Raw genomic sequence first — 13,721 nt, forward strand, 5'->3', positions numbered from 1 at the left:
CATCGCGATTTGGGAACTCACACAACATCCTTAATCGAATGGCGCCACTGCAAAACTGGAAACCTAGAAAGAACACCTTCCTAATCTCAATGAAGAAAGACTTTCCAGCAAGCAATCAAATAGGTTCAAGCACCTCTACTTTCAGGTTCAGGCAGTTCCTTTATTGAAGTTTTTCGGGTAGAGGGGCATGGATTGAATCTTCTTATTAGCCCCTGATCCCATCCTTTCTTCTCTTAAGATCTTTCTAGTTAAAAAGTCCTTCTTCTTTAATCGGTCGCACCAACTTGTTCCCGCTTTGGGATGGGAACTAGGTTGGAATTCAAAGAAAACACATGCGAAAGGCAGCGTGATGACAGTTGATCTTTGGCTTACTTACTAATTGTGGGCACGAAACGGAAATAGAGAAGTTAAGCAAATAACTAATTGGCGTGGGGGAGGAAAATCCTCTTTTGCACATCCTTTAGTTTAGTTGGGCTAAAAACTTCTCCGCTGGGTCGGAAGCCTTTGAGTGTACAAGGGGTACAGAAAAACCTTACCTGTTCGAAAAAGAGAATCTTGACCCTTATTTCATAGGGCTGGGAATGGGAACAAGAAGAATCGCTAACAACCAGAAAGAGGTCCTTTTGGCTTTTTTTCTCTAAGTAGCTTTGGTAAGCTATTGCCTTACCAACTAACTAATAAAAGGAGTAGTAGTAGCAGTCGCCCCTCCTCGGGCGGATTCCCCTTTTTACTCCTAAAACGAAGGATCGAAAGAAATCTCTCGTACTTTTTTTTCTTTAGTACTAAAAAGGCGAGCTTTCCTGGCATATCAGATGCCATTTCACCAGCTTCATTATCTGACTTCTCACCTGGGCTAAGCCCCGAACTTGGGACTACATAAAAAAAAAGAAAATCCCTTCCCATTAGCAGAGTACGAGTCGGGAACATCAAGAAAAACCTAAGCTCGCGCCTTGGAAGACAATAGACTTATTGGTACCTAGATAGCGCCTCCTAACACGGGAAAGAAAAAGCTGCTGGGTTACGGACAAAAAATACTTATTCGAAAAAAAACCAGATTCCGTAGACTCGAACGCGACCAATTAACAACACTCCATTCTAGTCTCAAGATTTGGAACATTACAACCATATTGCCGATAGCGCTCTTTTCGTTTTTCGTCCCATCATCTGGTAACCGCCGAATGATCCACAAGAAAGGTGGCAGGAATCAAACCTAGCTTGTGTAGCCCCCTAATGGTTTAGGTAAGCAAGCCTCCATAGCTTTCTGCGCCCCAACGGCGCCTTTCCTTTCGATCATTCAACTAGGTGTGATATACCAAATTCCAATTCTGAGAATGTCTTTCCAGAAGGGTATAGGACTGACAAAACAACCTCAACCGAATAAGCCGAAACCACAGAAGGATAAGAAGAAAGGGCATAAAGCTAAGCAAAGGAAAGCTATTTCTCGCGCAACGTGCCACTGATGTGTGCCCTAAGGTGGTTAGTTACCAATGAAGACGTGAGTCGTCGAATTGGATCTGTACAATTTCTCAATCCTGACTGCTGCTTGTTTTATAGTGCGTACAACTATCGTCCGCAGTCAACCTTACTTCGGTACAGAGGATTGATGTGTCATGTTCCTAACCATAGGATTGCTCCACTAGAGAGGTCGGGCATTCATTACTACAATTACCAGCATCTCTTCTTTCCCTGCTCCAATATGAGTTGAGATTCTCAGAGTTTAGAGTAAAGTATGAGTAGAATGTCAGAGGTCTTCTAGGGTCACTCTCCTCATTTATTCAATGCTTTGGAGGAAGAGGGGCAGCAGACAAGGAGAGCACTTGGCATTGGTTCATTTCATGCTACGATGCCGTCTCCCCATCTCTGGTTGAAGCAGGGATGAGACCCTATAGTCTCTATCCAGTGCTCTTCCGGCTTGGTATCCGTTTAAGTCTCAATGTCTTTCCTTCCCTGTGTATGATATGAGTTTTGAGTAGTCGATGAGACTAGTCAGGATTCTCCTATAGGTATAATCCTTGTCTTTGTTCTTTTTTCAATGCTTGAGGGACTTCTGTCAATGCTCCGGGTACTACTAGGCACAACATAGCGAGAAGTCGTTCTGCTCTGTTCAGCTATCCCTAGGAGTGCTAAGGTTCAAATCCAATTCGTGAGAAGAAGCCAAGCGAGAGACTATATCAAAAGAAAATGGAATTTCCGAGAAAGAGATCAAAGCGAGGAAATTGAGAGGTGATGAAGCTGTAGTGGCTCTCCCCCGGTTTGTATTAGTGAGAAGGGCCAGAGATTCGTTTGTCTTTTGTCTCATGCAGGGCACCTTTTCTTTATACTAAGCAGTAAGCGTAGTTTTTCCCCGGGTAATGCATGAAATAAGGGGCTTCTTGTTGCCCTTGTTTCCTGGAATCGAGACTCGGAAGGTTTTTCTTATGGCTTGTTTTTCCCCTCCCACTCGATCTACGGATATCTATCTAATGCGGCGCGTTGCGATTCGTCTTTTTTTGAAGAAATGGGCACAAAGCCAGGCATTTAGTGATGGGATAGATATAGAACCAGAATCGGCTGCCAAAAGGACCCCGTTTGTGGTTTAAGGCTAAGTTCATTCTTCGATATATCTCACTCGAGATGTAAGTTTACTAGTCTTCTAGTCCCTACCCCTGCATCTATCTCATTCGCTGAGATAGGTTTCATTCAAAGAGAGCGCGACCCCTGCTCAACAATGGTCACCGAGATATGCCATCCATCTGAACTACCGCCAATAAAGAGAAGGGTGGGTATAGAAAAGAAAGAGAGGATATACTTTATTCCCCCCAAAAAAGGGTTCTACTAAGGTTCAATTCCTTAGCTATCTCTAGTGGTATTGTTTCCACTCCTCGTCTAAGGTATTGGCACCGAAACGGGGTCTGCGGGCCGGCAACCCGACCAGCTAAGAGCCACTCAAAGCTTGAGGAAGAATACGATATCACTAAAGCAACCTTGAAAGCAACGCGTAATTGCTTGCTGCACTTCGCGCGTGAGAACAGCGATTGAGGAACCAGCGCTTCGCCCCTTCGCATGAAGCAGTTTCTTGCCGCCTAATGCATGCTCCATCGAGTAGGGTACGAGAGAGAAGGGCTCTTTGAGGGGAAGAAAATTCTTTTCTCATAATCATTCAATAGAAAGCAAGTTGCTAGCCTAATCCCAAGCATTATAACAATGGCAGATCTCTTCTTTCCTTTCTTCATAGCGAAATTAAAGAATTGCCTAAAGATTCAAGTTATTACCAGATCAGCTAACATAACATTATTTATAAAAACAATCTCTTTTAATAACCGATCGTAGAATAGAAAAAGTATTCTCCCACGGAGGAGCAACTGAAAGGGCTAACCCCCCAAGTAATTTCGTCTCATCGAGAAAGAAATGTTTTGGCACGCGAAGCATTCTTTCAAAATGATTTCTAATCGGCAAGCATTTTAGAGAGCTCTTTCAGGGAATACTCTCGATCGCGTTGTCGGCCCCCAACCCAAAGAATTTATCCCTATTGAGTTTCACAAAGTCCCATTCTTGATCTGGGTAAAGAGATTTCATCTCCGCGATGATTTCATTTTTGATTTCGAAATGGTTAGTAGCCAGGTCCCTTAAATGGGCTTGCTGCTGGTGCCGGTGATGCTAGCTCTTAAGGATCTGTCCTCTTCTTTGCCTTCATTTCCTTGCTCAACGCCTTTTTCTTGTCTTTATCGGGTCTTTCTGTCTGATGATTAAGGCCTTTTGCCTTTAGAAAAGGGCTTTTTAAAGGAGAGAAAGTCTTGATAGGAGAAAGTGGTGCTATACGCTATAAGAGAGAGCTAAAAAGAGGTGGACTGGACTTGCTTAAGCTTGAGTTCTTTCATAGGAAGGAATATAATAAGGCAGTTGGTTTACATACCATAGAGCAGGCGCTTTCATATAACTAAGGAAAAGAGGACAAGAAATGAGAGTTTATGCCGCCTTCTTTCCTAGCTCTTTTCCTATACCCTGTTGTTGAAAATGACTTATGTAGTCTTGGATACGGATATAACTTGCTCTAGAATCAGTATCTATTGAATCAGGAGGTGAGTGAGATTGTTAGAATTGGCAAAAGATCTTCTTATCTGGCAAATAAGAGCCCACCAATTCTTTAAAGACCTTGCTCGTAAGCCTGGGTGCTAGCGCTTGGCCTTGGAATCTCAAACTGATGAGAGAGAGTCTGGATACTTTCTTACGAGGTATGCGAAGCATAGAGCTGTGTGCCGGGCAAGTAAGTTTGAAACATTTTGTAGTGTGAGTACTTTTTCTTCCTCTTCCCTCGCCCAGGCAGGCTAACGGGGGGTAGGGCATAGTTGGGGGGCTCAATCGAAGAAAGATGGTGTCAGTGACCAGAGAAGGTCCCTCTTTCTTTAGAGAATGCCAAGCTAATCACTCGTCAATAAGCAGCAGGAGAGGAACTGTGTTCATTAAATCATAGATTGAGATTTGGAAAGTGTGTTACTAGTTGAATTTCTCTGAGACCCTCTGTCTTTGACCCCTTATTCTCTCCTCGTCGGGCTTGGGCATACTAATAATTGTAATTCAATAATGAATGAAACTTTTTAATGACCAAAGTGGCTGTTGGGCAAAAAGCATCTTCTGTGGCTCAAGTAGTAACTACTTTACAGGAAAGAGGGGCAAAAGAAAAGGAGAGAAAAAAAGGGGAGCTAAACATATAGAAATCGGTTACACACTAAAGGAAAGATGGATTGACGTTAGCCTACCCGACTACAAAAGATATTCTACATGTGGTTAACAAAAGAATCACTGGTTATTGGCCTCAAGGCAGAGACGAGCTGGCTAGACTCTTATCGAAATTGCATATAGAAAGAGATTCGTCTTGAAAGCTAGACAGACAATTTCTATGTTCACAGGCGCTTCCCGTCTTCATTGAGATTGGGTTGGTGTTCAGTGTACTAAGGTACAAGATCGAAAAGAATGCCGATTATTGATACAAAATTTTTGCGAGAAAAGGTCTAAAACATCAACGCCCATCTGGCCGGAAAAATGTTTCTCTTTTCTCTGCATCAATCAGACTTTGTTTCACTCGTTTACTACTTGATTTCTTTTTTTGGGGTGTATAGCTCAGTTGGTAGAGCATTGGGCTTTTAACCTAATGGTCGCAGGTTCAAGTCCTGCTATACCCAAACTACCTTACTACAAAGGACAGAAGGTAGGAAATAATTTCAAGCGGAGTTATGTCAAAAGGACCAACGAGGATGAAGAAGAAAAGGGGGGCAGAGGTAAGCTCACATACCGCTAGCAAGCATTGGTCCAGCAATCTCCATTGCGTATAGTATAGAAGCAAACAGAGTGCTTACTTCCGAAGCGGAGTTCATATGAGTGAATAAAGCTAGCCTCATATTCATTATTAGGGATTTGACGAAGCCTGGCATGAGCCTCGAGATAGGACGAGGAGCGAGAAAAGGTCTTGGCAGGTGAAGGTGTGGGATCAGACACACACCGTTTGAGACTCGGAGGCAAACCAGAGGCCGAGGCACCCCTCTCTTTCAAGCTCATGGACGATCGAGTGGCTGGATTGGCAACCCCATTGATATGCTCCGGCGAAGAACAGGGCTTTGCGTTCTGGGTTGCAGCCAACCAAGGTTCCAAGGCTTTTATTGCCACCGTTCAGGCCTTCTTTGCATTATCCGTCTTCCTTTATCCAAATAGCCATAGGAGAAGCTGAGCTAGCTAACCTAAGTCCGTTGCTAAAGTTCTCAAAATAGAGTTCCATTCCCCTTACTCTGAGTTCTGGTTAGCCCGCAACCTCTCGCTCGAGTGACTTCGTGCCTCATATAGCTAGCTATATGAGTAACTTCGTACCTTTCAATCTTTAGATTTCGGGTATGGACAGAGCGAAATAGGGCTCTATATCCTACTCCGGTTAAGCGGCACAGGGTTGTAAACCGTACTTGATCATTGGGTAGTGCCCGACCTGAGTAAAGTTGTAGTGATCCCTCCTACCGAAAGGGTTGTCAAGTCTCTCTCGCCCAGCCCCTTTAATGAGGAGGAGCCATTTTTTTTCTCTTTTTGCTTCGTCTCTTTCTTCTCTAGGGGACTTTGGCACAGCTTTCTTAGTTACCACTCCAATCCTATCGACTTTTAGCTGTGACTAGAGCCTCTTTATCTTGTTGCGTCTACTGCGTCTTTACTTTAATTTGGAAGTTTCTCCAACTTCAGGCATTGAATAAGTCATTGTTCTCGTACATTCTCCCCTACATGCGGGTTTCCAGACAGAAAGATTCCCCTTAGTCATACGGGGTGAGTTTTCCCTAAGGAATGAAAGGCTGATCGCTTGAGTCTATAGGCTACCTCTCCTATCCGCTTCTCTACAAGGTCTACTTTCTTCTTCCTTCAGACCGGGCCAAGCCTTTAGTTAAAGTGGGTTTGGGCTAGGTCGTAGCGCTCCTGCCGCGTCTTGGCAAAGTAGGCTGATGGGCAAGCCTCCTCCTGCCGCAATGGTGTGGGGCGTCAGAGGCTGTTGCCCCGTGGCCAACTCGAAGGGGCTGAAGTTTGACGCAGAGCTTTTTGGTTGTTAATTTATAGCAGCACTGAGCAACATCCAACAGCTCCAGTCCTTCTGGTTGGTTTGCACTTAAGTGCCTTAAGTAGCCCTCGAGGAGTCCGTTTATTCTCTCCGTCTGAGCTTTCAAAGATATACCGACCGCAGGTATCTTACTTACCATCAGATACCTACTGTCGTCTTCTTACATTACCTACCATAAAATATCGGGTTTTCATCATCAGAAACAACCCGATTTCCGAGACCTCTTGCATTGCATTACCATAACGAAAAAAAAAAGAGAAATGGCTCTTGTGACTCGGAATGAGCCTTTCCTTTAATGGTTGGGGGAAGAAAGGAATAGCGATGGATTCCTATGAAGCATTCAGGAACAAGAAGATTCAATCGGACGACGAATTCTTACGTGGTCCAAGGAAATCAAAGGTCCGCTTCCACGATTTCATCTATATCGAATCTGAATATCAGAATAGCTTATATAGTCATGATTCAATTCAGGTCCACTGACTTTTGATTGATTTCTCTTCGGATCTGATTGGAACATTGGAGAAGTAGGAAGACTTTGGCGGGCGATTCATAATGGGTATCTAGAATATCTATGTCCTAGGACATAAAATATGAATAATGAAGAAAAATAGATATATAAAAAAGCGGTACACCTAATTCAAATTCTTTTCCTGGGATTGTAGTTCAATCGGTCAGAGCACCGCCCTGTCAAGGCGGAAGCTGCGGGTTCGAGCCCCGTCAGTCCCGACCTAGGATCCGATTCATCGATCAATTCATCTCTCCATTTTCTGTTAAAAGGGGGAATATATATAGGGTTTAGCCATCCCTATTTTTTATCAATTTTTGTAGTCTCGCTCTAAGTTAGAAATGAGAGTCGCTTGGCCATAGCGTGGAATTTGGATAAATGGATTGTGGGTCTTATGCTATGAAGGGCTCAGCATGCCGGTCAGACATTATCACATCCGGATACTGACAACTTATAGAACTAGATTAGATGGAGCTTTCTCTGGTCTCAGTTTAGCTGAAGCCTCTATGTAGGCAAGCCGAACGAACTTCAGACCTTCCACTCCTTTCTACTACTCCACTCGCTCCCATAAAATGAAAAAGTTTAGAATCGGGTTCAGCTCAGCAAGTCTAAGCCTTCTTTCCTTCAGTTGTAGTCGTAGAGCGAGGAAATAGGAACGCAGGCCTATCGCCATTTCGCTATCGCTTAAGGTACCTTTGCTTATTCTCTTAGCTTAGTCTATTAGAGCAAGAATTAGTCGCATATCAACTGTTTATAGAATGGAATAAACTCGCATATCCGATGTAAGACTTTGATTACACGAAGATTCTAGAAAGACACCGGGGGAACACCTATTATTTCATAACCTGCATTGGTGCGGTAGAGCGGCACCTGATATGCTCGATCCATAGAGAAAGAGGGAGTACCAAGTTGTATTCAGGAGTAGAATATTTTCACCTATCCATCAATCAGTCATCCCATTTCCTTCCTGTGTGACACCGTGTGCTTTGGTCTAATAGCTTCACCTCCTTCGTTCCATAATAAAAAAACAGAGCCTTGTTGGCAAACTACAATCACTTTGGATGGTCTGCCTCTCATCCGCTGGCTTTTCTCGCTTCAATCCCAGTGGCCTGGTGTAGGCGTCCTGGCTCTTCCTTTCGCTTTGGCTCTATTCTCCTTCCTTGGGAATTTCTTTTCTTTCTTTTTACGGGTCGTAGCGGTTCTTCCATGTAAACTTAGTTGCAAAGCATCCTAGAATTGGATTTTTCCAGTACTCTCATACTAGGCTAGGCTTTTGCTTCTACTGGGATTTTGAGATCAATTGCTATTTAATAGGGTGGACATGAAGGCCTTGTTCTCTTTTCGACGGTAACTCGATAAAAAAGAAGCTAAGAGAGATGTGGCAAAGAAGGAATTGATAGAGGTGCGCCGAGAAGTTCCATACCCTCTTGATAGAGTAAATTACCTGGCTTGTACTTACTTAAGTAAAGATTGGCTTGGTGTTCATTCTACCCACGGAGCGGTACAACTAGCAGCCCCCTTACTAGGAAGGAAAAAGGCTAGCGCGCAACGGCTGATGAAAAGCCAGCCACTTTTTAGTAGTAGGTTTTGGCTTGCCCCTTTCTTAGTAAGATAGGTGCTTAACGCCCTATACAAGGTGCTTGCTGCTAGCCCGGCCCCTATCTTTAATCTTAAGTAAAGTGAAGTAAAAGCAATGAAAGCCCAACCTCTTTGTTTGAAGCTTTGCCAGGCATATTCATATGTTGAAGCTTTGTTTCCCCTAATTCTGAAACACAACAATCAATAGACTTTTTTCTATACTCTAGGAAAAAGCTTCTCTTTGATAGCGGTCATAGGGGAGTTCAGAAAGATCTGATCGTAGATAGAGACTAAAACCTGTGCGGGGGTAGGGGCGGATGTAGCCAAGTGGATCAAGGCAGTGGATTGTGAATCCACCACGCGCGGGTTCAATCCCCGTCGTTCGCCCATCAACAAATGGACCATTTGTTGAGGTTAAAATTCTTTTTTTTTCAAGTAATCTCGAAGTTTTCACACGCATCCAAGCAATTGGTATTCGATTAAACCATAGAAAGCATAGATTCGCCTCGCCTACTTGGATTCGGCCCCTGCTTGCTGTGAAAACAAAGAATCCGGACATGTGCTGAAATGCCTTGTAAGTGGAGACAGAAAGCGATAAGAACCAGTGACGGGAAAGCCTCCCATAAGCAAAGAAGAAAGAAAAAATATCGTTGTTAAAAAAGAAGAAAAGAAGCAAGAGTTGGCACTTAGGATCTCTGAGTCCCCAGGTAACATAGTGAGGAAAGAGAATTCGACCCAAGACCAAAGAAGGCTTTCGCGCGTGTAGACGTGTAGATAAGTTCCGGCCGAGGAAGGTGGGAGGTAGCGATCTCATCCAACAATCCTCTCCTCATGTCGAGGCTTCGGACCTCTAGGAATGGGCCTTCTCGCGAGCTCAATAGCCTTTTTTAGGCCCTGTTGAGTCGGGTATAAAACCACACTACTTTTTGCTTATAGAAATTGGGCTTGTAGGATATCTCCCTGAGCGCAGCTACAATTGCTTTAGGGTAGAAGTCAAGGCCGAAACTCTTTTCTCTCTTTAGCGCTAGGCCTTCGTCATAAAGGGAATTGACTCTTATCTTATAAAGGCTAATTGAGTCAAAGAAGTGAAAGACCGACCCAAAAAAGCTAGGCTCGATGCAATTGAGTAAAAGTGGAGGGATATGCGGTCTCTTCAAGAATCAATGCCGCTTTCTAAGCCCGATTTGCTTCTTTTCTTCTAATAGAGTAGAGGAAACCCCTCTTCTTTCGTCTATTCTTTGGTTAAAGCGGCTAAATCCTATGGAGCTACGTGAAAGCTAAAAGCTAAGGTGCGTCTTTACTTTAACATTTCGAAATCTCTTTCTCTCTTGGAAAGCCTTATAGTTCTTGATTCAGTAGGACTTATCCTTCATTATGCTAGAGGCAAGAGGCCCTTATAAAGCATATGAAGGAGAAGGCTAAAGCCCTATAACAAGATAAGAAAGCCCTGACCCATGTTGTCTATTTTCGTAGGTGAATCAAGTACAACAAGTAAGGTCAGGGTAGAGGATTTTGCTCTGCTATGCAGATCCACTAGACTAGGAAAGAAGTACGCATTGCTTACTTACTGTTTCTGTTTTTTCGATCCCTAGTAGCTAATTAAGTTGCTAGTAGGGCGAGAAGGGGAAGGAAGGGAAAGGATAGCCTTTTTTCATAAAAGCTCTTCATAAAGACCTATGAGACCGCGTTTATCCTTAAGATATAGGAGGGCTACTTACTGGTGGAACACTTTGAAGGAAAGGTACAGAATCTGAGTCCTAGGCCACAACAGCACCTCTTTATCCCGAATCTTTTCTTTTTCCTCATCAGCTTTCGAGCCCCTTTCTACAAAATCTCTTGCTGTCTTTTCCCGGTTGGAATCCTTTTTTAGCCGAGTTTTGTCTTTACCTTTCTCCGCTGCCAGATAAGTTGGCTAACCGTGGCCCTACTCCTTTCATGCCTCCCCCAAAATACATCCACTCTGTAAGGAGATGAGAACTCTTGGTCTAGGAGTCAAAAAGAGGTGGAACTTCTATTCTATATATACGCTATTTCGCGCTGAGCGAGGCTGCTTTCCCTCCTTACGTTGGAGTAAGCTTCTTCTCTGATTTCATCACCTTCTCTTTTGTCAAGCAAGGAATAACCAGCCTGAGGGAAGTATTCGTTAAGCAAATCCGTACGCAAATAGGGAAAAGTAAAATAACGAGAATAGAAGCAGTCAATCGGTAGAAGGCAAGCAACTCTCGTAAGAGGTCTTCCCGGTCTAGCTTCACTAACTGTATTCACAGTTTTCCAGATCTACTTTCTCATCGGACAAATCAAGGAATCAAAATGACAATAACTACGATTGATGGAGGAGAGACATATGTAGGTTGGTACAATCGGGGGTATCACCATATTAAGCTTATTGAGTCAGGATTCAAAGAGATACCGTACAGGTCTGGCTTTTTTCGATTGTTCCTGGCCCATCGAATAGAGTAGCAATTTATTTCCCGGGAGCACATAACATTTTCTTTTTTTTTTACGCAATTAACATAGTTACCCCCACAGAGTACTTTTCAGATTCAACCTACCCTTTCTTTCTAGCTATAATAACTTCCTTTACCTCTACAACACCTTGCTGGGATTGCTTGATTGGGTTAGCATTCATAGCACGAGATGCAGTTCAGTTAAATAGATAACTCCATCTTTCCTGCCAGTCTGTCTAGCCCGTATAGAGTAATCTCCTCCTGCTTGACCGCTCTAACAGACTGACTCTTGAGTGAGTTGCCATTCGGACTTTTCAATTTTCCATTAAATGTCTGGCGTCAAGGTTTGGACCCCTAGGTTAGTTTTCTATCTTATTTATTGCATTGGATAACTTCCTGATTAGTAGCTTAACGCATTCATTTCATACTGCATGCTAGGGTGGAGATTATCTTTTTCAGAAAGCGTATGTCTTCGCTCTAAACACCGTACACGTACAGGTCTTAGTTCAGTCGCATCTCAAGCGCCTAACTCGAGATCTTCATTTGCTTACTCTCAAAAGCGCCAAATGAACTGAACTTTTCGCACCCGGCTTTACTTACATTGGCTCCATGTATGGTATGTTCGTAGGAATGCCCACATTGAATTAGCATGAATGCCGGCTCAATCAATCCCATATATAGGGTGATGTAGAGCTCCTGGAAGGTCTTTCTTCAAGCCAACCGTCAGTTCCTGAGTTGAGGGGTTTCGGAGTTAAGTCGAATATTCCAAGAGGCGCTCACCCAGGTAGCTAAAGGGGCGTAGCCCTCCTGTTGTTCCAGAGACGGGAGGATAATAAGACCACGATCCTCCTTCTTAGGCCGATCGAAGTCGAAGGGTTTCAGATTGAAGGTTGAGGCATTTCTAGGAAGACGGATTCTCAAAGGTTACACCTAGGTAGAAAGGAGATTTGACAGTAGATCTATTCCCAGTAGAAGAGATTATGATCCGAAGGAAGCAATGCCTTCTAATTGAGTCTGATCCTACTCCCTTAAGGTAGACGAAACTAATAAGAAATCCAATAACCCTGGCTTTCGCCCCTTAGATGAAATGCTAATTCTCTCCTCTTTAGGAGGTCTTACGGAGGGTCTTTACTTAACTCGACCTCTAAGCCGTAGAATAGAAAATGATCGCTACTTATGATGAAATGTCATAGAAAGTCTAATTATCTCGTCTCTTCCCCTCAGGCTCCGGTGGGAAGAGACTATTTAGTAGTTAGAATCCCATCCCGACCTGAGAAGGAGGAGCATCCTCTATCTATGGAGATAGTCAGTTGAAAGCCTCCTCTCTTACTTGTCCCCTCTCTTCTCCCGGAGTAAGAAATGCAGTTTCCGATTCAGACTCTTTTCCTGTTACACGTAAAAAGATTGATTGAATTACTCTTTCGCATTTTCGCATGTTGTTCAAGAGATAAGGCAGCAAGCCAGTAATCTTCCGATTTAGGAAAGCCGTAAAGAAGTCTTTCTTTTTAAAGGCTCTCTGCCGGGCATTACGAAGGCCAAAATCAGCCTCATTCCTCACCTCTTGTAGGCAAGGAAGAGGGAAGACTTATAGCTTGAGGAGTTAGTTAGGACTTTACTTCTTCTATTTAGAGTTACGAAAGCAGGACTTAAGTCATAGCCAGGAGATAAGTCATAGCTTACTTTTTCTCTTTGTGTGAATCAAGCCGCTAGCAAAGAATTGATTGTAGTATGATTTGTACAGTTACCGGGTAAATTGTTAACAAGGAATGCAAGAACAATAGATGAGTTCTTCCCTTATCTTCTATGCTCAGGTAAGAGAGATGACTGAGATGGGAAGAAGGGGAGTTGGAAAAGCACGGCATTAGATGAAGGATCACCTTCCTTCCTTAAGGGGATGGAGTCAGGGATAACATTCGATTAGGGCAAGCAGGTCTGTTAAAGTAAAAGCATGGAACTGATAGTCATAGGCTTGAGATGAAGAGTTCCGCCCTCAGGGAATGTAGTCTCGGGATGAATGCCCGAAAAAGCAAAGTCAAAGACAGAAGAAAGGGGCCGAGGAAGAACCTGAGATCATGGAGTTGGAATAACATTCTCATTCATCAAGAACTTAGCTTCCATAGGGAAGGCACTGTGGGAATTTGGAGCGAATCGAGCTTGGTTTGGTCGCCCTAAGCCGAAGCTTCTTATTTTCTTGCCCAGCGTTAGGAGGGTCTTTCTCCATTCCTTTCGTGAAACCTGATCTAAATTTCGTCGTAAATCGTAAATAAGGAGACCTTCGCTAAGCATGTCAACGTCCGTACGGGAGCAGATTGCCGATGGATGGAGGCGGCTGCATCTAAGAGTTTAGTTCCAGGAGACTGAACAACATGGCCTGAAACGAAGTCAACTCACTTTGCTTAACAAAGGGCAGCAGAGCAGGACTTCTTTCTCACCCTCGCCCGTCATCCAACATGGTTCGCACCAGCGTTATTTGACTCGCTTAGTCCATCGCTGCTTGGCTCTACTTCAACCACTACAACCTGACGGTTCCCTTGCAGCTAAAAGAGTGCGAGAGAACACCCTTTCTGACATCAGGATATGAAAGCAGTCAAGCAGGCAACTCGACTATTCGTCTTCACTTCCTCAAAAG

The 13,721-nt window shown here is 43.7% G+C and overlaps 1 non-coding gene across 1 annotated transcript; it reads left to right on the forward strand.

The window, feature by feature from the left end:
- The first annotated feature begins 5,086 nt into the window (after positions 1 to 5,086).
- Positions 5,087 to 5,159, forward strand: TRNAK-UUU (transfer RNA lysine (anticodon UUU)). The gene has a single exon. It is a non-coding gene; the product is annotated as a tRNA-Lys (tRNA).
- The last annotated feature ends 8,562 nt before the right edge of the window (positions 5,160 to 13,721 follow it).

This window comes from Arachis hypogaea, unplaced genomic scaffold (assembly GCF_003086295.3).
Source record: "Arachis hypogaea cultivar Tifrunner unplaced genomic scaffold, arahy.Tifrunner.gnm2.J5K5 arahy.Tifrunner.gnm2.scaffold_22, whole genome shotgun sequence".
Lineage (NCBI taxonomy): Eukaryota > Viridiplantae > Streptophyta > Magnoliopsida > Fabales > Fabaceae > Arachis > Arachis hypogaea.